The sequence below is a fragment of the Triticum urartu genome, chromosome 7A (genome assembly GCF_056163025.1).
Source record: "Triticum urartu cultivar PI428250 chromosome 7A, HENAU_Tu73, whole genome shotgun sequence".
NCBI lineage: Eukaryota > Viridiplantae > Streptophyta > Magnoliopsida > Poales > Poaceae > Triticum > Triticum urartu.
This window is the reverse complement of record NC_141879.1, coordinates 747,320,551-747,344,252: the sequence shown is the minus strand read 5'-3', so window position 1 is coordinate 747,344,252 and position 23,702 is coordinate 747,320,551. Positions and strand designations below refer to the sequence as shown.

Genomic DNA, 23,702 nt, shown 5'->3' with positions numbered 1-23,702 from the left:
AGCTTTGCTCTGCCAGACGTTCATAACATCCGGTGTTGCTCCAGCAGCAGGCCTGGCACCCAGCGGTGCTTCCAGGACATAATTCTTCTGTGCAGCAATGAGGATAATCCTCAAGTTACGGACCCAGTCCGTGTAATTGCTACCATCATCTTTCAACTTTGCTTTCTCAAGGAACGCATTAAAATTCAACGGAACAACAGCACGAGCCATCTATCTACAAACAAGCATAAACAAGCAAGATACTTATCAGGTACTAAGTTTCATGATAAATTTAAGTTCAGTTAATTTACTTAAAGAACTCCCACTTAGATAGACATCCCTCTAATCCTCTAAGTGATTACGTGATCCAAATCAACTAAACCATGTCCGATCATCACGTGAGATGGAGTAGTTTCATTGGTGAACATCACTATGTTGATCATATCTACTATATGATTCACGCTCGACCTTTCGGTCTCCGTGTTCCGAGGCCATATCTGTATATGCTTGGCTCGTCAAGTATAACCTGAGTATTCCGCGTGTGCAACTGTTTTGCACCTGTTGTATTTGAACGTAGAGCCTATCACACCCGATCATCACATGGTGTCTCAGCACGAAGAACTTTCGCAACGGTGCATACTCAGGGAGAACACTTCTTGATAATTAGTGAGAGATCATCTTATAATGCTACCGTCAATCAAAGCAAGATAAGATGCATAAAAGATAAACATCACATGCAATCAATATAAGTGATATGATATTGCCATCTGAAGGAAATATGCCCTAGAGGCAATAATAAAGTTATTATTTATTTCCTTATAATCATGATAAATGTTTATTATTCATGCTAGAATTGTATTAACCGGAAACATAATACATGTGTGAATACATAGACAAACAAAGTGTCACTAGTATGCCTCTACTTGACTAGCTCGTTAATCAAAGATGGTTATGTTTCCTGACCATGAACAATGAGTTGTTATTTGATTAATGAGGTCACATCATTAGTTGAATGATCTGATTGACATGACCCATTCCATTAGCTTAGCACCCGATCGTTTAGTATATTGCTATTGCTTTTCTTCATGACTTATACATGTTCCTATGACTATGAGATTATGCAACTCCCGTTTGCCGGAGGAACACTTTGGGTGCTACCAAACGTCACAACGTAACTGGGTGATTATAAAGGAGCATTATAGGTGTCTCCAAAGGTAGATGTTGGGTTGGCGTATTTCGAGATTAGGATTTGTCACTCCGATTGTCAGAGAGGTATCTCTGGGCCCTCTCGGTAATACACATCACATAAGCCTTGCAAGCATTACAACTAATATGTTAGTTGTGAGATGATGTATTACGGAACGAGTAAAGAGACTTGCCGGTAACGAGATTGAACTAGGTATTGGATACCGACGATCGAATCTCGGGCAAGTAACATACCGATGACAAAGGGAACAACGTATGTTGTTATGCGGTCTGACCGATAAAGATCTTCGTAGAATATGTAGGAGCCAATATGGGCATCCAGGTCCCGCTATTGGTTATTGACCGGAGACGTGTCTCGTTCATGTCTACATTGTTCTCGAACCCGTAGGGTCCGCACGCTTAAGGTTACGATGACAGTTACATTATGAGTTTATGCATTTTGATGTACCGAAGGTTGTTCGGAGTCCCGGATGTGATCACGGACATGACGAGGAGTCTCGAAATGGTCGAGACGTAAAGATTGATATATTGGAAGCCTATGTTTGGACATCGGAAGTGTTCCGGGTGAAATCGGGATTTTACCGGGTTACCGGGAGGTTACCGGAACCCCCCGGGAGCCATATGGGCCTTCATGGGCCTTAGTGGAAAGGAGAAAAGGGCAGCCCAAGGGGGCTGCGCACCTCCCCCCTCCCCTAGTCCTATTAGGACTAGGAGAGGTGGCCGGCCACCCTTCTCCTCTTTCCCCCCTTGGGGAATCCTAGTTGGAATAGGATTGGGGGGGGAGTCCTACTCCCGGAAGGAGTAGGACTCCTCCTGCGCCTCTCTCCCTGGCCGGCGCCCCCCTCCCCCCTTGGCTCCTTTATATACTGAGGTAGAGGCACCCTAGAACACACAAGTTGATCCACGTGATCTATTCCTTAGCCGTGTGCGGTGCCCCCTGCCACCATATTCCTCGATAATACTGTAGCGGAGTTTAGGCGAAGCCCTGCTGCTGTAGTTCATCAAGATCGTCACCACGCCGTCGTGCTGACGGAACTCTTCCCGACACTTTGCTGGATCGGAGTCCGGGGATCGTTATCGAGCTGAACGTGTGCTCGAACTCGGAGGTGCCGTAGTTTCGGTACTTGATCGGTTGGATCGTGAAGACGTACGACTACTTCCTCTACGTCGTGTCATCGCGTCCGCAGTCGGTCTGCGTTGGGTACGTAGACAACACTCTCCCCCTCGTTGCTATGCATCACATGATCTTGCGTGTGCGTAGGAAATTTTTTGAAATTACTACGAAACCCAACACCATCATCATCTTGTGCTTGTGATCTCCATCTCCGAAGCACCGTCGTGATCACCATCGTCACCGGCGCGACACCTTGATCTCCATCGTAGCATCGTTGTCGTCTCGCCAAGCTTGTGCTTCCACGACTATCGCTACCGTTTAGTGATAAAGTAAAGCATTACAGCGCGATTGCATTGCATACAATAAAGCGACAACCATATGGCTCCTGCCAGTTGCCGATAACTTGGTTACAAAACATGATCATCTCATACAATAAAATTTAGCATCATGTCTTGACCATATCACATCACAACATGCCCTGCAAAAACAAGTTAGACGTCCTCTACTTTGTTGTTGCAAGTTTTACGTGGCTGCTACGGGCTTAAGCAAGAACCAATCTTACCTACGCATCAAAACCACAACGATAGTTTGTCAAGTTGGTGCTATTTTAACCTTCGCAAGGACCGGGCGTAGCCACACTCGATTCAACTAAAGTTGGAGAAACTGTCACCCGCAAGCCACCTATGTGCAAAGCATGTCGGGAGAACCGGTCTCGCGTAAGCGTACGCGTAATGTCGGTCCGGGCCGCTTCGTCCAACAATACCGCCGAACCAAAGTATGACATGCTGGTAAGCAGTATGACTTATATCGCCCACAACTCACTTGTGTTTTACTCGTGCATATAACATCAACATATAAAACCTAGGCTCTGATACCACTGTTGGGGAACGTAGTAATTTCAAAAAAATTCCTATGCACACGCAAGATCATGGTGATGCATAGCAACGAGAGGGGGGAGTATGATCTACGTACCTTGTAGATCGACAACGGAAGCGTTTGGTTGATGTAGTCGTACGTCTCCACGGTCCGACCGATCAAGCACCGAAACTACGGCACCTCCGAGTTCTAGCACACGTTCAGCTCGATGACGATCACCGGACTCCAATCCAGCAAAGTGTCGGGGAAGAGTTCCGTCAGCACGACGGTGTGGTGACGATCTTGATGTACTACTGCAGCAGGGCTTCGCCTAAACTCCGCTACAATATTATCGAGGACTATGGTGGAAGGGGGCATCGCACACGGCTAAGAATATGATCACGTGGATCAACTTGTGTGTTTCTGGGGTGCCCCTGCCTCCGTATATAAAGGACTAAGGGAGGGGGGTGCGGCCGACCATGGAGAGGCGCGCCAGGAGAGTCCTACTCCCTCTGGGAGTAGGATTCCCCCCCAATCCTAGTTGGAATAGGATTCGCGGAGGGGGGAAAGGAGAGAGAGGGGCCGGCCCCCTCTCCTTGTCCTATTCGGACCAAGGGAGGGGAGGGGCGCGCGGCCCATGTTGGGCTGCCTCTTCTCTTTTCCACTAAGGCCCACTATGGCCCATATAGCTCCCGGGGGGTTCCGGTAACCTCCCGGTACTCCGGTAAAATCCCGATTTCATCCGGAACACTTCCAATATCCAAACATAGGCTTCCAATATATCAATCTTTATGTCTCGACCATTTCGAGACTCCCCGTCATGTCCGTGATCACATCCGGGACTTCGAACAAACTTCGGTACATCAAAATGCATAAACTCATAATATAACTGTCATCGTAACCTTAAGCGTGCGGACCCTACGGGTTCGAGAACAATGTAGACATGACCGAGACATGTCTCCGGTCAATAACCAATAGCGGAACCTGGATGCTCATATTGGCTCCTACATATTCTAGGAAGATCTTTATCGATCAGACCGCATAACAACATACATTGTTCCCTTTGTCATCGGTATGTTACTTGCCCGAGATTCGATCGTCGGTATTCCAATACCTAGTTCAGTCTCGTTACCGGCAAGTCTCTTTACTCGTTCTGTAATACATCATCCCGCAACTAACTCATTAGTTGCAATGCTTGCAAGGTTTAAGTGATGTGCATTACCGAGAGGGCCCAGAGATACCTCTCCGATAATCGGAGTGACAAATCCTAATCTCGAAATACGCCAACCCAACATGTACCTTTGGAGACACCTGTAGAGCTCCTTTATAATCACCCAGTTACGTTGTGACGTTTGGTAGCACACAAAGTGTTCCTCCGGCAAACGGGAGTTGCATAATCTCATAGTCATAGGAACATGTATAAGTCATGAAGAAAGCAATAGCAACATACTAAACGATCGGGTGCTGAGCTAATGGAATGGGTCATGTCAATCAGATCATTCACTTAATGATGTGATCCCGTTAATCAAATAACAACTCATTGTTCATGGTTAGGAAACATAACCATCTTTGATTAACGAGCTAGTCAAGTAGAGGCATACTAGTGACACTTTGTTTGTCTATGTATTCACACATGTATTATGTTTCCGGTTAATACAATTCTAGCGATAATAAACATTTATCATGATATAAGGAAATAAATAATAACTTTATTATTGCCTCTAGGGCATATTTCCTTCACGAATATAGCCGTCCAATATATCGATCTTTACGTCTCGACCATTTCGAGACTCCTCGTCATGTCCCTGATCTCATCCGGGACTCCGAACTCCTTAGGTACATCAAAACTCATAAACTCATAATATAACTGTCATCGAAACCTTAAGCGTGCGGACCCTACGGGTTCGAGAACAATGTAGACATGACCGAGACACATGTCCGGTCAATAACCAATAGCGGAACCTGGATGCTCATATTGGCTCCTACATATTCTACGAAGATCTTTATTGGTCAGACCGCATAACAACATACGTTGTTCCCTTTGTCATCGGTATGTTACTTGCCCGAGATTCGATCGTCGGTATCTTAATACCTAGTTCAATCTCGTTACCGGCAAGTCTCTTTACTCGTTCCGTAATACATCATCTCGCAACTAACTCATTAGTTGCAATGCTTGCAAGGCTTAAGTGATGTGCATTACCGAGAGGGCCCAGAGATACCTCTCCGACAATCGGAGTGACAAATCATAATCTCGAAATACGCCAACCCAACATGTACCTTTGGAGACACCTGTAGAGCTCCTTTATAATCACCCAGTTACGTTGTGACATTTGGTAGCACACAAAGTGTTCCTCCGGTAAACGGGAGTTGCATAATCTCATAGTCATTGGAACATGTATAAGTCATGAAGAAAGCAATAGCAACATACTAAACGATCGAGTGCTAAGCTAACGGAATGGGTCAAGTCAATCTCATCATTCTCCTAATGATGTGATCCCGTTAATCAAATGACAACACATGTCTATGGTTAGGAAACATAACCATCTTCGATTAACGAGCTAGTCAAGTAGAGGCATACTAGTGACGTTTTAGTTTGTCTATGTATTCACACAAGTATTATGTTTCCGGTTAATACAATTCTAGCATGAATAATAAACATTTATCATGATATAAGGAAATAAATAATAACTTTATTATTGCCTCTAGGGCATATTTCCTTCACTCCAGCGGGGCCGGCTCCCTCCGCACCGAAGGTGGCCCACGTGAACACCACCAAAGGAGATGAGGGTCGACGACGGGACCCGGGACTGGGTTCCTCACCAAGCTTCGCGCCCCTGAAGGTAGCACCTCCCAGTGCCAGCCCGGCGGAGCCCAGTCCCGGACAAGGGTCCTCTGAAGTAGGACGTCGTCGCCAACGGGTCGACGGCGAGGATGCAGGCCGGGCATCGTCGACAACAAATACTATATGCAAATGTAACACTAATTATGCTATCATTGCATATGTCAAAATTCTATATGCTATTTCATACTAATTAAGCATCTAACACTAAAAACAGAAAAAACAACTTCTATACATCCATTAAAAAACAAAAAAACAACTTTATATAAAAAATTCCATACTAATTAAACACTAACTATATCCATCTAACATGCATTCATACATATATACTAGTGAAAAAATAATAATCTAAAAAATCTAAACTAATTAAACATACAAAATACGTATATACTAATATATACATGCATTAATTCATACATATGTACGTGTGTGTGTGTGTGTGTGTTCATCATGCTTGTGTGTGTGTATGGGCTCGGGGAGGGGCAGCGCCCATGGTGGCCGCCGGGGGCGAGGGAGAGGGGTTAGAGGGGGAGAGCTCACAGCGGGGCGACGGCGACGGCGAGGCGACAGCCGGGGGCGGCGACGGGCCGGGGCGTGACGGGGGCGGCGACGCGGGGACGGCACGACGGGGACGGGCCCGGGGCGGCGACGGAGACGAGGGCGGCGACGGGGACGGGGGCGGCGACGGCAACGGCGTGCGACGGGGGCGGCGCGGGCCAGGGGCGGCGACGACGTCGATCGATCGTGGCGGGCGATGCTTCAGTGGGGAAACAGAGGAAGAAACAGAGGGAGAATGAAATTTTTCGAAGTGTTGTATATATAGAAGGCACCTTTAGTACCGGTTGGAGCCACCACCCGATACTAAAGGCCTGCCCTTCCCGCCGCTTGGCCTGGCCAAAACAGGCCTTTAGTACCGGGTGGTGGCTCCAACCGATACTAAGACCCCCGCTTTAGTACCGGTTGATGCCACGACCCGGTACTAAAGGGGGTGCGCTGCCAGGCGAGGGGCGCAGAAGTTTAGTCCCACCTCGCTAGCCGAAGGGCGCTCGCACCTGCTTGTAAGCCCCGCCGCCGCTGCTGTCTCGAGCTCCTCTCTAAACCAGGCCTTCTGGGACTACCTCTACTACTCTGCCCTGTGGGGCCTATTGGGCTTGCGGGCCTGCATCCTGGCCCAACAACAGGTTGGGTTTCTAGTCGTATGCAGGCCGCTGTGGCCCGATAGGTGGGCTTTTTTTCATTTAGTTTTTTCTTTTCTACTTTATTTATTTTGTTTTATTTATTTTTAGTTATTTTTTGCTGTATTTAGAGTTTCTTTGTGAATATTTTTGATAGTTTTTAGAAACTTTCAGTTAGTGCTGGTAGTTTTTAAATTTGAATAGTTTAAATTTTGAATTATTTGAAATTTGTGTGAATCACTAGTTTGTGAATAACTTAACTTTAAAAATACATTTTCAGTGATTCTTTTTTATTATGTTTAATATTAGTGTGTTTTATCATTATATTCAATTTGGTAATGCTTAGGTTATTTAAAAAATGAAATGCCTTTTTAGCTGAAAAAATCAGTAAAGGCATGAAAGAATTTGTTTGCACATAAAATTTCTTCGCGTTTCAATTGCCAAAACACATAACTACCCTAACTATTACAGAGATTTCCTCCTGGGTGTGAAACACTGAAGAAAGTGATGATAGTGAAGCCGATCACATCCCAGATCTTTGGGTGTGAAACTTTTTATTCGCGTGTGTCCCTTTGCGCCGTAACCATGGAAAATCTTCATCATTTAACGGGATGCTCGGGTCAATATTCACTGTGAATGGAGCAATTTCATCAAACTTTTCATAATCTCCTGACATGTCTGTCTTGTCATCCACTCCCACAATGTTTCTCTTCCCAGAAAGAACTATGTGCCGCTTTGGCTCATCGTACGATGCATTCTCTTCCTTATCTTTTCTTTTTCTCGGCTTGGTAGACATGTCCTTCACATAGAAAACCTGTGCCACATAATTGGCTAGGACGAATGGTTCGTCTGCATACGCAAGATTGTTGAGATCCACTGTTGTCATTCTGTACTGTGGGTCTTCCGTTACCACGCCTCGTGTCATATTGACCCATTTGCACCGAAACAAAGGGACCTTCAAACCACATCGATAGTCAAATTCCCATATGTCCTGTATATAAACATAATATGTTTCCTTTCTCGTCTTGGTTTCTGCATCAAAGCGGACACCACTGTTTTGGTTGGTGCTCTTCTTATCTTGGGCGATCGTGTAAAATGTATTACCATTTATCTCGTACCCTTTGAAAGTCATTATATTCGAAGATGGTAACTGGGACAGCAAGTACAGGTCATCTTCAATAGAGGCGTCATTCATGGTACGTGTCTGCAACCAGCTGACGAAACTCCTGGTTTGTTCACGTGTAATCCAGTCATCAGACCGCTCCGGGTGTTTGGAGCATAGCAAATTCTTGTGTTCATCCATATACGGAGCCACCAAGGCGGAATTCTGTAGAACTGTGTAGTGTGCTTCATTGAGAGAATGTCCGTCCATACATATTATTTGTTCCCCTCCTACCGTGCCTTTTCCATCCAGTCTGTCCTTATGTCGCGATGCAGGAACACCAATCGGCTTAAGGTCAGGAATAAAGTCAATACAAAACTCAATGACCTCCTCATTTTCATGGCCCTTGGAGATGCTTCCTTCTAGCCTAGCACGGTTATGAACATATTTCTTTAAAACTCCCATGAACCTCTCAAAGGGGAACATATTGTGTAGAAATACAGGACCCAAAATGTTAATCTCTTCGCATAGGTGAACTAGGACGTGTGTCATGATGTTGAAGAAGGATGGTGGGAACACCAACTCGAAACTGACAAGACATTGCACCAAATCATTCTCTAACCTTGGTATGATTTCTGGATCGATTACCTTCTGAGAGATTACATTGAGGAATGCACATAGCTTCACAATGGCTAATCAAACGTTTTCCGGTAGAAGCCCCCTCAATGCAACCGGAAGCAGTTGCGTCATAATCACGTGGCAGTCATGAGACTTTAGGTTCTAGAACTTTTTCTCTGCCATGTTTATTATTCCCTTTAAATTCGACGAGAAGCCAGACGGTACCTTAATACTGAGCAGGCATTCAAAGAAGACTTCCTTCTCTTCTTTGGTAAGAGCGTGGCTTGCATGACCCTGATGTATGTCGTCTTTTCCGTGCATACGTTGCTGGTCCTCCCGTGCCTCAGGTGTATCTTTTGTCTTCCCATACACGCCCAAGAAGCCAAGCAGGGTCACACAAATATTCTTCGTCACATGCATCACGTCGATTGCGGAGCGGACCTCTAGGCCTTTCCAATAGGGCAGGTCCCAAAATATAGATTTCTTCTTCCACATGGGTGCGCGTCCGTCAGCGTCATTCGGAATAGGTTGTCCACTAGGACCCTTTTCGAAGACCATCTTCAAATCCTTGACCATATCATGTACATCAGCACCAGTACGGTGGCGAGGCTTCGTCCGGTGATCCGCCTCACTTTTGAAATGCTTGCCTTTCTTTCTTACGGGATTCCTGCTCGGAAGAAATCGACAATGTCCCAGGTAGACATTCTTCTTACAATTAGCCAAATATATACTGTCGGTATCGTCCAAACAGTGTGTGCATGCGCGGTATCCCTTGTTTGTCTGTCCTGAAAGGTTACTAAGAGTAGGCCAATCATTGATGGTCACGAACAGCAACGCCTTTAGGTCAAATTCTTCCCCCATGTGCTCATCCCACGCACGTACACCTGTTCCATTCCACAGTTGTAAGAGTTCTTCAACTAATGGCCTTAGGTACACATCAATGTCGTTGCCGGGTTACTTAGGGCCTTGGATGAGCACTAGCATCATAATGAACTTCCGCTTCATGCACAACCAAGGAGGAAGGTTATACAAATATAGAGTCACAGGCCAGGTGCTATGGTTGCTGCTCTGCTCCCCAAAAGGATTAATGCCATCTGCGCTTAGACCAAACCATACGTTCCTTGCGTCATCTGCAAACTCCTTCTCATACTTTCTTTCAATTTTTCTCCACTGCGACCCGTTAGCGGGTACTCTCAACTTTCCGTCTTTCTTACGGTCTTCTCTGTGCCATCGCATCGCCTTGGCATGCTCTTTGTTTTGGAACAAACGTTTCAACCGTGATATTATAGGAGCATACCACATCACCTTGGCAGGAATCTTCTTCCTGGGGCGCTCGCCCTCGACATCACCAGAGTCATCACGGCTAATCTTATAGCGCAATGCACCGCATACCGGGCAAGCGTTTAAATCCTCATACTCACCGCAGTAGAGGATGCAATCATTAGGGCATGCATGTATCTTCTGCACCTCTAACCCTAGAGGGCAGACAGCCTTCTTTGCTTCGTACGTACTCTCGGGCAATTCGTTGTCCTTTGGAAGCATATTCTTTATCATTACCAGCAACTTTCCAAATCCCTTGTCAGATACACCATTCTCTGCCTTCCATTGCAGCAATTCCAGTGTGGTGCCCAGCTCTTTCTTGTCACCTACGCAATTCGGGTACAACAATTTTCTGTGATCCTCTAACATGCACTGCAACTTCTTCTTCTCCAAATCACTTGCGCAGTTTCTCTTTACATCGGCAATTGCCCGACCTAGATCATCAACAGGCTCATCTGATGCCTCTTCTTCAGCTTCTTCCCGCATTGCCGGCTCAGCTTCTTCCCGCATTACCGGCTCAGCTTCTTCCCCCATTGTTGTATCATCGTATTCAGGGAACCCATGGCCAGGATAGCTGTCGTCATCCTCTTCTTCTTCATTGTCTTCCATCATAACCCCTCTTTCTTCGTGCTTGGTCCAAACATTATAGTGGGGCATGAAACCGGACTCAAACAGGTGGACGTGAATGGTTCTTGACGTAGAGTAATTGTGACCATTCTTACAGCCAGCACATGGACAAGGCATAAAACCATCCACCCGCTTGTTTGCCTCAGCCGCAAGCAGAAAAGTATGCACGCCATTAATGAACTCAGGAGAGCATCGGTCATCTTACATCCATTGTTGGCTCATCTTCATTACACAACACCGAAAAGACCAAATTAATAAAAGTTCATACATAAAGTTCATACATATATATAGTTCATACAACACTTAAATGCAACAAACAAATAACTCTCTAGCTAAAGCATTTAAATGCAACAACAAATGCGATCAAGATCGCAACTAAGATAACAATTGATCCAACGGCATAATGATACCAAGCCTCACTATCAATGGCATATTTTCTAATCTTCAAGCGCATTTTCTCCGTCTTGATCTTGTGATCATCGACGACATCGGCAACATGCAACTCCAATTCCATCTTCTCCCCCTCAATTCTTTTCAATTTTTCTTTCAAATACTCGTTTTCTCTTTCAACTAAATTTAACCTCTCGACAATAGGGTCGGTTGGAATTTCCGGTTCACATACCTCCTAGATAAAAATATCTATGTCAACTTGATGGGCATAATTTGTCATAAACACGAAATGCAACAAATAGTTTTAGAAGAGAATATACCACATCCGAATCATAACAAGGACGAGGGCCAATGGGGACGGATATCAAAACCATGGCACTATGTATAACAAACAACGTACGGGTAAGATAATTACACGAGTAACTATATATCCAAATAACACAAACATCAATTTTTTATATAAAATTTCATGAACAAGAGGCTCACCACAAGGTGGTGCCGGCGACGGGATGGTGCGGGCGATCGACGGTGGTTACGACGGAGATTTAAAAGGCACTAAGTAAACCACACCTACATATGCAAACTAAGTGTTATTTTGACCTCAGTTTGCATATAAATCAAATACTACCACATATAATTCCTCCCAAATTACTAAAACCCACAATTAATCACTATATAAACCAATGCAAGAGCTAATCTAGCAATGAGAGATGAAAGGACAAAGTTGCTAACCTTTGTGATCATTTGAATGGATGGTGGCCTGCAAATCTTGACAAATTTTGGGCAAAATTTGTGATGAACTCAAGAGGAAGAAGGGAAGAACAGAGGAGAAGGAGAGGGGAAAGGGGGAAGAACAGAGTGCGGGTGGACGAAGGGTTTATATAGGACGACCTTTAGTACCGGTTCGTGTCACGAACCGGTACTAAAGGTGCTGGAGGGGCCCCACTCTGACAACATCCTGCCACCACTTTCTTTAGTACCGGTTCGTGGCACGAACCGGTGCTAAAGGTTCGCCATGAACCGGTACTAAAGAGCTCCTCCCGCCTAGCCGTTGGAACCGGCACTAATGGACACATTAGTGCCGGTTCTGTTACAAACCGGGACTAATGTGTTGCACATTTGACCCTTTTTTTTTACTAGTGGACGATGCTGCAAGTTGTATACAGTGCCAACGCAAGAATCAAATCAATTCATATGTCAATGCACCATTGGCTAGGACTTGGTCTTGCTAATCGTTGTACTTCTACTGGTTGAAAGATTATTTTCTTAATATAATTGTTGCGCTATAGTTCTCGGGTTCAAGTTTTGGTCCTTGTTACCGCCCCCCCCCCCCCCCCCCCCCCAACCCGCCCAACGTTGGATAAGTTCACAAGTGCAGAACTAGGAAGAAAAACTCAATTTTACTACTCCCTCCGTCCCATGATGTAAGGCGTTTTTCGACACAGTAAATACGAAAACTAAATGCACATATCTGTATCGTATTTTAACAAAGATTATGTTTCACCAATTTGGCACACACTTTTCAAATGTTAAACTATCGTCCGGGCTGTGGAACCTAAAGCCATAATTTTACATATACCTGTGCTATTTGTTGGTTGACGTTCCATGGGTTCACTGATCCTCTGCTGAAACACATACGGAAACTAAAAATTACCAATAAGATAATGAGTATTCGAAACGCGCCATGTCTTCTCGCAGCGTGCCGTGGAGGGTCACGGTCACAGTGGTCAACGGTCTCCATCGAGCTTGACTAGCATATGTGTGCTAGTTAGTTTTAAGGTTCAGCGACTATTTTAATCGGATTCTGCATGCATGTATCCCCTCTCACTATGGAGCAGACATATGCTAGTCAAGCTCGATGGAGACCGATGAGAGGGGATACATGCATGCAGAATCTTTCACGTCATGCTAACATCATCGGCTTTAGTTTCTAAACTTAAATTTTACAAATGATATGTCTTTACTTATGAGTTCGTCTCAACGAGAGCTTTAACACAAGATATAATGTTGTTTTGTGTCGGCGATTTTTTTCATCGCCACTAATTGCCAGGTTATGTCATCATGGTTGTCATGTTACAAGTGAACACTACCTCGATAACAATATCTAGTTATTATACATAAAGTAGTTTCCTGATAAGAAACTGGAATTAATAATTGAAGTTAGTGGTGGGTAACTTTATTAAATCAATGGATAGTTACATCATCCACCAGGCACCAAACAATCGATAATGGCGGCTCCTCTATCCACGTTGACGGTGGCATCTAGACTGGTAGCCTAACTAATTCATGAGACTACATTCATCTCCCTTGGGCAGTGAACGAAAGAAACTGAAGTATATCCTGGAAAGACGATGTTAATATCAGCATAAATGATGACCGCTCCTAAAACTGTGAAGCCTCCTCCTTGCATCGTGTTGATCACCACCATATAGCCTGATTCCACAATCAAATGTCGTATCCCGAACTATTGTGCTAGAAGTAGTCCATGCGTGAGTGCATAGGCCTTCGCCATTGCCGCATCCGCCACATGCTCAAGACGGTCATTTGATGCAGCGATAAATCCACCTTTATCATCCCGAAGAATTGCACCGATAGCACCTTGAAGATCACTTGGGTGGAATGCCGTCAACGATGAGTTTCACACAATCTTCCACTGGTTCCACCCATCCTCAATTGGGAGTACTCGTGTTTTTTTCGTGTTTTTATGCCTCGACTTCCAGTAATTCACAGTTAATGCACTAATAGACAGTGTTGATCGTGACGGGACCTGCACATCCTCCCCATGAACAGATTGCCTTCTTTCCCACTAGATATACTAAATTCCTACCAAGATCAATAACTGAGCACTTGATCCCGGAATCAAACTTGACCTAGCAGATTCACATAAAATATAGTCTAGTGCAGCCGGACCCGCTCGGTCAACAGCGAAAGCCTCTTCAACGAATCCATCTAGTTTCAAACACCGCCATATATCTGCTGACCTTTGACACTTAAACATTGCTTGCAATGTGGCGATTCGCCAGTACACCCATACACCGAATAAATCCATGTAGGGCCTTCCACGCATGAACTTTTATCTTGGCCCGAACATGAGCACTAAAAGCTTCGTACAAATTGGATGCCATTGTGATGGTTCTCCTTCATAACGCCGGTACCAACGTCCGAACTGATGCTCCGATTTGACGTGCTACGCCAACCTCACCGTGAACAAATGATGCTTAGTAAATCTCTAGGCAACAAAGTCCTCAACCGTGCCATGAGGTGCTAATGGGACCGCACTACCCAAAAGAGATCATCTACTAACTGTTGATCCCATAGCCCTGTCCCTGGTTCAACGAGTTTAGATATCTTCGAAAGCAAAGTTCCCCCTCTAGATTACACGTCCTACAACGATGGCCGAGATCCATGGATCGGTCCAAATATTTACCTGAGTACCAACCCCAATATGCCATATTGCACCTCTCTTAAAGGTCTGGATTCCAGCACAGATACTTTGCCAAGTATATGAACTGCCATTCTTCATTTGGGCTTCCAAAAGGCTCACATACGGATAGTAATTGGCCCACACAAGTTTTGCACATAATGAATCAAGGTTCTCCAGGAGGTGCCATACTTGCTTAGCCAACATTGCTAAATTAAAGCTATGTAAATCTCTGAATCCAAGTCCTACTCTCTCCTTCGGAACACATAATTTCCACCAAGCCGCCCAATGCATACTCTTGTGGTTCTCATCACCACCCCACTAGTACTTAGATATTGCATCTTTCATCCCTTCAAAATTGTTTTTGTGATTTTGAATATCGACATTGCAAACACCGGAATGGCTTGAACAACTGATTTGATCAATGTTTCCTTTCCTCCTGTCGGTAATAGCTTCTCTTTCCATCCACTCACCAACTGATTGATGTGGTCAATTAGATACTCAAAGCAATCACTTGTGTCTAGTCCCATTAAAGCTGGAAGTCTGAGGTATTTAAAATTCAACGATTATGTAATTATCCCCAAATTTTGGCACACAACTACCTTGTCATGTACAGAAATATTCAGGCTAAACAATATACTTGACTTCGCATCACTTACCAGCTGACTTAGCATCTCTCCACCATGCTATATATACAAGAGATGGTCACCCACCCACTTGCAACCATTTTTGTGCAACTTTAAATTTCACTTGCAAATTGCATTTTTTGAATCAGTGAAGGAGTTTGAAATGAGATATGATTCCAAAGGTGATCAAGCATTGCAAATCAAAATGACTTAGCTTAAACACGAGGGTCACTGTAGCTCATTATAGATGGGTGCTACGCAAGCGCTCGTACATACGCGCATACACTCATCCATATGAATGCACACACGCACACCCTACCCCTATGAGCACATTCGAAAGATTACGCCGGCATATCATTTTGAGACTGAAAGCGCATCGGCGAAAATCCTGAAATAAATACAGGAATAATGACCTGATGGGCTGGGGATGCCACTGTCCCTGCTTGCTGGCTTCCCCCTGCTTCTTTTGGTCGAAGGGCGGCCTATTGGAGCATTGTCGGCTCCGTTCTTTCCTTCCTATGCGCCGTCGTCTGATGGGAGGCAGTTTAGTATTAGCCGAGCTTCTGCTGCTGTTTCTGCAGGCTTGATGGACATAGCGCAGCGAAGCCGCCGCCCCAAGCGGTTCGTCCCCGGCGACGACGGCTTTGGTTTCCGGTTGGTGCTGTGTTTAAGGACTAGATTGATTTTCTATTTTCTGTTCTGGGGTCCTCTTTGCAAAAAGCAAGGACTGCTCTGTAATTTTCTGTGCTATGTTGGTCCTTGTGTAATTGGTGCTTGTACTGTTCACATAAATATCTGGTGCACATTCGGGGTCCTTCGAGACCCCTCTTCTGTTTAATTTAAAATAAAAACACTGAACCTGTGACATACTGACCCACCATGGGCGGTCTACCTTTTCCACACTTCCACACGGAGATGCAATAATTCACTAGCACTGTTTCGAGTCTTGGCCAGCGAAGTCGATGCATGTGAGTAGAAACAGCAGCAGCAACAGCTTGCCCAGCAGCAGCACTTCCCCATTCACTCACTCTCACGCGCTCTCTCTCTCTCCCTCTCTCGTGGAGCCGCCGCCTGCACAGCGCCACAGTCGCCAGCCGAGCACGCCGCCGTCGACACCGTCCAAGGGGAGGCCAACGCCGCTACACTGCCAACACCCCGCACCGCAACCGTGCACGGAGGAGGCCTCGGCGCGCCGGAGAGCGAGCCACGTGGAGGGATCTGGGCTGGGGAAGCACCGCTGCCCGTGCTGTGGTTGAAGCCGCCGGGGAACGGTGCGCTGCTCCCTCCCGTCGGCCGCAGTCTGCACAATCCCGTCGGTGAGTCTCTCAGATCTGTCTCTTCCACCTTTTCTCGTTCTCGTCTTATCTTATCTCCTCTCCTCGGCACAGTACGTTCTCACGGTCAACCATGGCTACTTGCAGGCTTGCAGTCCGAGCCTGACTAAGGTAATGGGAGGGAGATGCACGCTAGCTAGCTGATCAAGCATTGAGCGTAACAAGCCATCCGTTCTTGCTGATCCGAGTCTGACGAAAAAACTATTCCCTGTCTTTGAGGGGGGAAGAAGAAAGGGGCGATGGCGCAGTCGGCTGTGAGCACCGTGCTCAGGAGCGTGGGCAGTCTTGCAGTCCAGGAGACCACATTCTTGTGTGCAGTCAACCTTGAAGTGGGGTTGTTGAAAGATGAACTGATGAGGTTGAAGGCCTACCTCAAAGATGTTGATAGCAAGTGGAGATCAGGAAATGCAAGGGTTACAGTCTTGGTGAGCCAGATCAGGGATGCGGCTTATGAAGCTCAGAACATCATTGAAGCTGCAGATCACATGGAGAAGAGAAACAGGCTCAAGAAGGGATTCATGGGTGCTATTTCAAGGTATGCTCGCCTACCGACTGACTTGGTCACCCTTCGTAAAATCGGTGTTGAAATTCAACATGTAAGAAGGAAGCTCAATGAGATTTTTGCAAGTGCGGAAAAGCTGAATATTAATTTGGATAATAATGTTCTCGTTGAGGATGAGTCTCCACAAGATGATGGTCCTATACGTCAAAACTCTGAAGATGATGCTGTCATGGTTGGTTTTGAGGATGAGCGCAAAGAAATAGTGGACAAGTTAGTTGACAATGATTACCTGCTTAGTGTTGTGTCTATAGTTTCCATGGGCGGGGCAGGAAAAACAACACTTGCTAGAAAGGTCTACACTTCATCTAGAGTTAAGGAGCACTTTGACACACTTGCTTGGGTGACTGTATCTCAAAAGTTCAAGGGTGTTGATTTGCTAAAAGATATTATGAAACAAATCACAGGGCACAAGGACAAGTCAGTTGACCAAATGAAGGAGTATGAGGTGGGAAAGAAGATCAATGAATTTCTGTCACAAAAGAGGTACTTAGTAGTTCTTGATGACGTTTGGGAAACAGATACATGGGAGCAATTAAACAGAACGATTAAAGTCTTTCCAGATGAAACTAATGGTAGTAGAGTGCTGTTAACCACATGAAAAGAAGATGTTGCAACCCATGTTCAGATGCCAACCTATGTTCATCATTTGAAGAAGTTAGATGAAGAGAAAAGTTGGGAACTATTTAGTTGCAAAGCTTTACCATCATACAGAAGGTCTGTCATACGTGATGTGGACGAGTTTGAAAAACTTGGGAGAAACCTTGCAAAGAAATGTGATGGATTGCCGCTTGCACTTGGAGTTTTGGGAGGTTATCTGTCTAAAAATCTAAATGCACAAATATGGTCCGATATACTCTCTGATTGGCCAGCAACCAAGGATGGACAAATGATGAGTGTCATACTGGCACGCAGTTACAAGGACCTACCAAATCATCATTTGAGATCTTGTTTACTTTATTTTGCTGCTTTTCCCGAGGATTATGAAATATATGTGCCGCATCTTATTGAGTTGTGGATAGCAGAAAGTTTCATTCCGCATACACCAAACCATACACTAGAAGAAACAGCACGGAGCTATGTAACCGAGTTGGCTCAGAGAAGCTTGGTCCAAGTTGTTTGCAGAAGTCGGGCACATGGATGGATAGAGAGAATAAGGATTCACGATATCTTACATGACTGGTGCATAGAAGAAGCAAGACAAGATGGTTTTCTCGATACCAGCAACAAAACTTCAGGTCAGCCTTTGTCTCCTGATCTCTTCCTATTAACTGATTTCATTTTCTATTTTACTACATGTCCTTATGTGTGGCTAGCGTTTTTCTGACTTGTGGTGCACTTTAAAAAAAATGCAGGCCAAGCTGGTGCATCATCATCGTCTGACAACTTGATGTCTTATCGTTTTAGTTTTCAAACTTTGAGTGATCAGATTTTACATGTGATGCCTAATGTCCGAAGTCTTCTTGACTTTGGACTCTCATCAGTGTCCCTTCCTAAGCTGAGATTCCTGAGAGTTCTTTGCATTGAAAATTCAGCCCTAAAAGATTTCTCCAGTGTAATTGGTGGGTGCATTCACCTAAGATTGCTTAGGTTGAGATATTGTGAAGGTGTGGCGCTCCCTTCTTCAGTTGGAAAACTCCTTTACTTGCAGACTATAGAACTAAAGAACAGGTCATTGGACTCACAAGTACCAAACTCTCTCTGGGATATCCCTACTCTAAGGCATGTTTACCTTCACAATGGGTTTTCTCTACCGCCACCTGCAAGGAGTGTGCGACTGCAGCTGAAAGAGCTACAAAGCTTTGTGTTGCATCTTGCTCCTGTTGGCACTGATTTCCGCTGTCATGACATGATGATTTTCTTGGGCCAGCTGAATCAATTAACAACCTTCTCCTTGTATATGGACCCCAATATACCAGCGGAGGTGATCAACATATTTCCAAACATGTCTCACCTGGTTAGTATTAGTCTCTACGAATTTGATGTGCTAGATAAGCTGCCTGCTGAGTTCCCACAAAGCGTACGTCATCTTATGCTACATGCTAATGTCATAAAACAAGACCCGATGCCGATCCTGGAGGAACTTCCCTGTCTTGTGGAGTTGGAGTTGAGTGGGTACAAAGGCCAGACCATGATCTGCTCTGCCCAAGGGTTTCCTCGGCTGCAAGAGTTAGAACTATGTAATTTTTCCACCGAGGAGTGGAGGATGGAGGAAGGGGCAATGCCAAAGCTCTTCCACCTGAAACTTGAGTCGTGCAGGAAGATGAGCAAGCTCCCCGAGGGGTTGCTGCACCTTCCATCCCTCGGTCACCTGACGCTGAGCTATATGCCCCAGATTTCTGAAGATGACATCACACGAAAGGAGCTGCGGCAGAAAGGATGCGAGGTATACATACTTATATGCTGATCGAGATGCCATATTCGTTACTATCTATATCTATGCATGTCTGTTTGTCCACACGATAATATTAAGGCAGTTGATCGAGATGCCATATTCGTTCCTTCATTCAACCCTTGTAGCATGTTCACTAACGAGTATGAGTTAATGTTCGGATGAGTAGCATATCCCAATTAATCTCTATATGCTGCTCCACCGTAGCAAATCAATACTAGTGAGTAGTATTTGCTTTGTTCGGATGAGTTAATGTTCGTCAGTTTCAGGATCAACTTCACTGCTTCCGTACGCTCAACTAAGTTTTTGCCATCCCGGCAAAAAGAAAACTATGATGTTTTTTTTTATGACTGCTTTTTTTATATTTTGCGCAGGTGGAGATATAGAGCAATCTGGCTCCCTGGATTCTCCCCTCTAATCCATCTCTCACTCCTCGGAATCCTCACATCTCTTCTTTCGTGTTCAATAGTGTAAAGGGAATGATAGTTCAAGATCTTTATGGGGATGGAGGAGATAGAAGAATATTGCTCCAGGATGGATCCATGAACACTTCATATCCTTCCAACCGCATGTATTCTGTGGAATATGTACCAATAAAAATGCTTCGTCGCCGAGGCGATGCTATGAGTAATGAGTTGCATGTACGTGTTCCTTTTTCTGATTTGTAACCTGGCTTGGCAATCTAGTATTGTGTCTATTAGTACCTAATCTTCTTTTTTTCCTCTTTTCGTGATCAATGAACAAGGAATTGTCTCGATTGACATCTGTCATGACCGGCATATTAGGGGCTTAGCCCAGTGGGTTGTAGCCCAAGTTATCTTATTGTTATTAGGGGCTTAGCCCAATTATCTTATCGTTATTAGGGTCGTTTCCTTAGGAGTCAAGTAAACCTCTCTATATAAAGAGAGGAGATGTATCAATCTAATCAAGCAAGAAGCAATCAGTATTTGCTCGGCTTCCCTTAGGGAGCCGGGAGACCTAACCCTAGCCGCCTCTTGCGCCGCCGCCGCCTCTTCTTCACCACGCAAGGACGGTGCCCAGCCGCCGGCCGCCGTTCCCTCGACCTCGTCTTCCTTCATGTTTCCTCTACAATCTCCGCCCTAGAACCGGCAGAACCCTAGCTCCTAACACCTTGGTATCAGGTAGTGGCGGAGCTAGACAAGATGTTCAGGGGGGCGAGGTAGCAAATATGTTTGTTTGGGGGGGGCAAAAGCTAAAAAAATTCTAATCTGAACAGCCCCCAAAAAAATTTCTTCAGCTTTTGTATTGAGGCTGGGGGCCGTGGCCCCTGCTGGCCCCAACTAAGCTCCGCCATTGGTATCAGGTAGCTCTATTTTGACCATGTCTGCACCACCACCAATCCCGCTGCTGCCCACCACCACCGCACCGCCGTCGATCCTTTCCACAGCGCCGCTGGCCCTACCCACTGCGTCGTTGGGCTCCACCGCCGGCGCCTCCACCGGCCAGTCGCCACCCCCCTCCACGGGTCCGCCGCCACTACCCTCCACCGCGCCGCTGGTTTACTCCCCGGCGGAGATGACCGGCGTCCTCAACGATCTCGTCACAGCCGTCCAGGGGATCTGCCTCTACTTGGCCGGGCCCTACGGGCTGCCGCCGGCCGCATCACCAACCATCACCACCGGGCCGATGCTGCTGCCGTGGCAGCCGCCGCACCCGGCAGCCTCCGCCGCGCTCGCCGGGCCTCTGCAGCCACAGCTGCAGCTACCGCCGCCACCGCCCTGCCAGCCGCCGCACCAAGGGGCCACCGCGGCGCTGGTCGGGTCGCTGCAGCCCCCGCTGCAGCTGCAGCCAGCCCTCGCCACCGCCCCGCTCTGGCCTCAATGGCCGGCCGCGGCCATCGCGGCGCCCGCCGCCTCCGCCGTTTCCATGCAGCAGCAGCTGCCGCTGCAGGCGCCTCCGCCGCCCAGCACCGGGCTGAATACAACCGCGCCGGTGGGCGTGCCGATTCAGCAAGTGCGGTTCCCTCCCTCGCCGTCCCAGCTTCCGGCCTGGTTGGCCGGGACATCACCGCCGCCAGTCTACACCATGGACTCGGGCCAGCCGGCGCCCTCCCTGCCATACGGCGGGCCCTCCGGCTCTGCGGGTTTCCACACTGGCTGCGCCGGGCCACCGCTTCCTAGCAGACCACCTGTGCACACCGGACCGACGCCATCCTCTTCGTTGCTCCGTACTGCCGAGCCGTACACTCACGGCGGTCATGCTCAGACACCGCCGCGCTTCGCCAAGCTCGACTTCGCCACCTACGACGGCGCCAAGTACCCCCTCAATTGGCTCAACCACTGCGAGCAATTCTTCCTGGGGCAACGCACGCTCGCGTCGGAACGCACCTGGCTCGCCTCATATCACCTTAGGGGCGCCGCACAGACGCGGTACTACGCCCTCGAGCAAGACGAGGGCGGCATGCCCCCATGGGAGCGCTTTCGCGAGCTATGCCTCCTTCGCTTTGGGCCGCCGATACGCGGGAGCCGGCTGGTGGAACTCGGCCACCTTTCCTTCACCTCCACGGTTCAGGACTTCGCCGACCGTTTTCAGGCCTTGGCATGCCACGCGTCAGGCGTGACGGCGCAGCAGCGGGCCAACCTCTTCGTCGGTGGACTTCCGGATCACATCCGCGTGGACGTGGAGCTTCGGGGACCCCAGGATCTCTAAACGGTCATGTACTACGCCCACGCGTTCGAGTGGTGCGCGGTGGCCATCCAGCAGGCATCGCCGTCTCGGGCCGCTGGGCCGCTACCCTGGCCGGATGTTCCCGCGCAGGGTCGGCCTGCTCAGGCTTCCGCGGCACCCCTCGCCGCGACTGCGGCGTGCCCGTTCCGCCGGCTCACCTCGGCCAAGCTACTCGAGCATCGCTGGCAAGGGTTGTGCTTCAACTGCGACGAGCCCTACACGCCTGGCCAGGTCTGCCCGCGACTCTTCTACCTAGAGGCTGCAGACTACATTGAGGAGGACGCCGTCGCTGCCGACCAGGCTGCCCCAGCTGTCGCGAAGGTGTTTAACGCTGGTTGATCACCTCGAGGAGTTCAGCCAGCGCTTCCCCACCTTACAGCTCGAGGACGAGCTGTTTGTGCAGGCGGGGAGAGGTGTTATGACCGGCATATTAGGGGCTTAGCCCAGTGGGTTGTGGCCCAAGTTATCTTATTGTTATTAGGGGCTTAGCCCAATTATCTTATCGTTATTAGGGTCGTTTGCTTAGGAGTCAAGTAAACCTCTCTATATAAGGAGAGGAGATGTATCAATCTAATCAAGCAAGAAGCAATCAGTATTTGCTCGGCTTCCTTTAGGGAGCCGGGAAACCTAACCCTAGCCGCCTCTTGCGCCGCCGCCGCCTCTTCTCCACCACGCAAGGACGGCGCCCAGCCGCCGGCCGCCGCGCCCTCAACCTTGTCTTCCTCCATCTTTCCCCTATAATCTCCGCCCTAGAACCAGCAGAATCCTAGCTCCTAACAACATCCATATAGCCAACTGTTAATTTGTGCTTGGAAATCACCCGTGCATGAATCAAATGTCCCGCCTTAAATTTGTCATCGCATTTGGGACCCAATGGAGGCATTTTATTCATTGCATTTGCAACGACAAACTGCCACCAAATAACACCTCTGGTTGCTTGGATCAGGATTGAAACCCAAACCGTTCAAAACCTTTGCTCAAGCACAACAACAGACCTCCAAATATTTCCTTTCACAGTGAGAATTCTAAATACTGAGAATGCCATAAATATCTCCATGTCCTGCAAGCATAACTGAAAAAATAATATAAACTTTGTACGCTACCACTAGAAACTTTGCGCAGGATCACAGCCAGAACCAGTGAGACAGACAGTCGTCACCAGTCATCAGACTATGTGCAAACAAACCAACACATCTCCCATCCACATAAAGTCACAAGAACTTCGACAGGACATGAGCCAGTCATCAAGTATGCACAAATAAACCATTCACACAGATAAATGGTTTGTGCACTGGAACCAACGAACAAGTCAACGGCAATTGATAACCACAATTTTGTTTTGCTTTTCTTCTCACATTTTTTACAGTTGTGCCTCCTAAAGTAAACTCACAAGCGAACCGACAAAAAGGAATGAGTAAATTGGGTCAGATGTATAATTAGTCGATGTATAATCCAGG

General features: G+C 46.9%; 2 pseudogenes across 1 annotated transcript; both read left to right on the top strand.

Moving 5' to 3' along the window:
• The first annotated feature begins 16,185 nt into the window (after positions 1-16,185).
• On the top strand, positions 16,186-20,260 carry LOC125520448 (putative disease resistance protein At1g50180; annotated as a pseudogene). The gene is made up of 4 exons (XR_015609723.1): positions 16,186-16,588; positions 16,694-18,403; positions 18,521-19,552; positions 19,941-20,260. The product of XR_015609723.1 is annotated as a putative disease resistance protein At1g50180 (transcript).
• A 638-nt stretch (positions 20,261-20,898) lies between these two features.
• On the top strand, positions 20,899-22,584 carry LOC147962731 (uncharacterized; annotated as a pseudogene).
• The last annotated feature ends 1,118 nt before the right edge of the window (positions 22,585-23,702 follow it).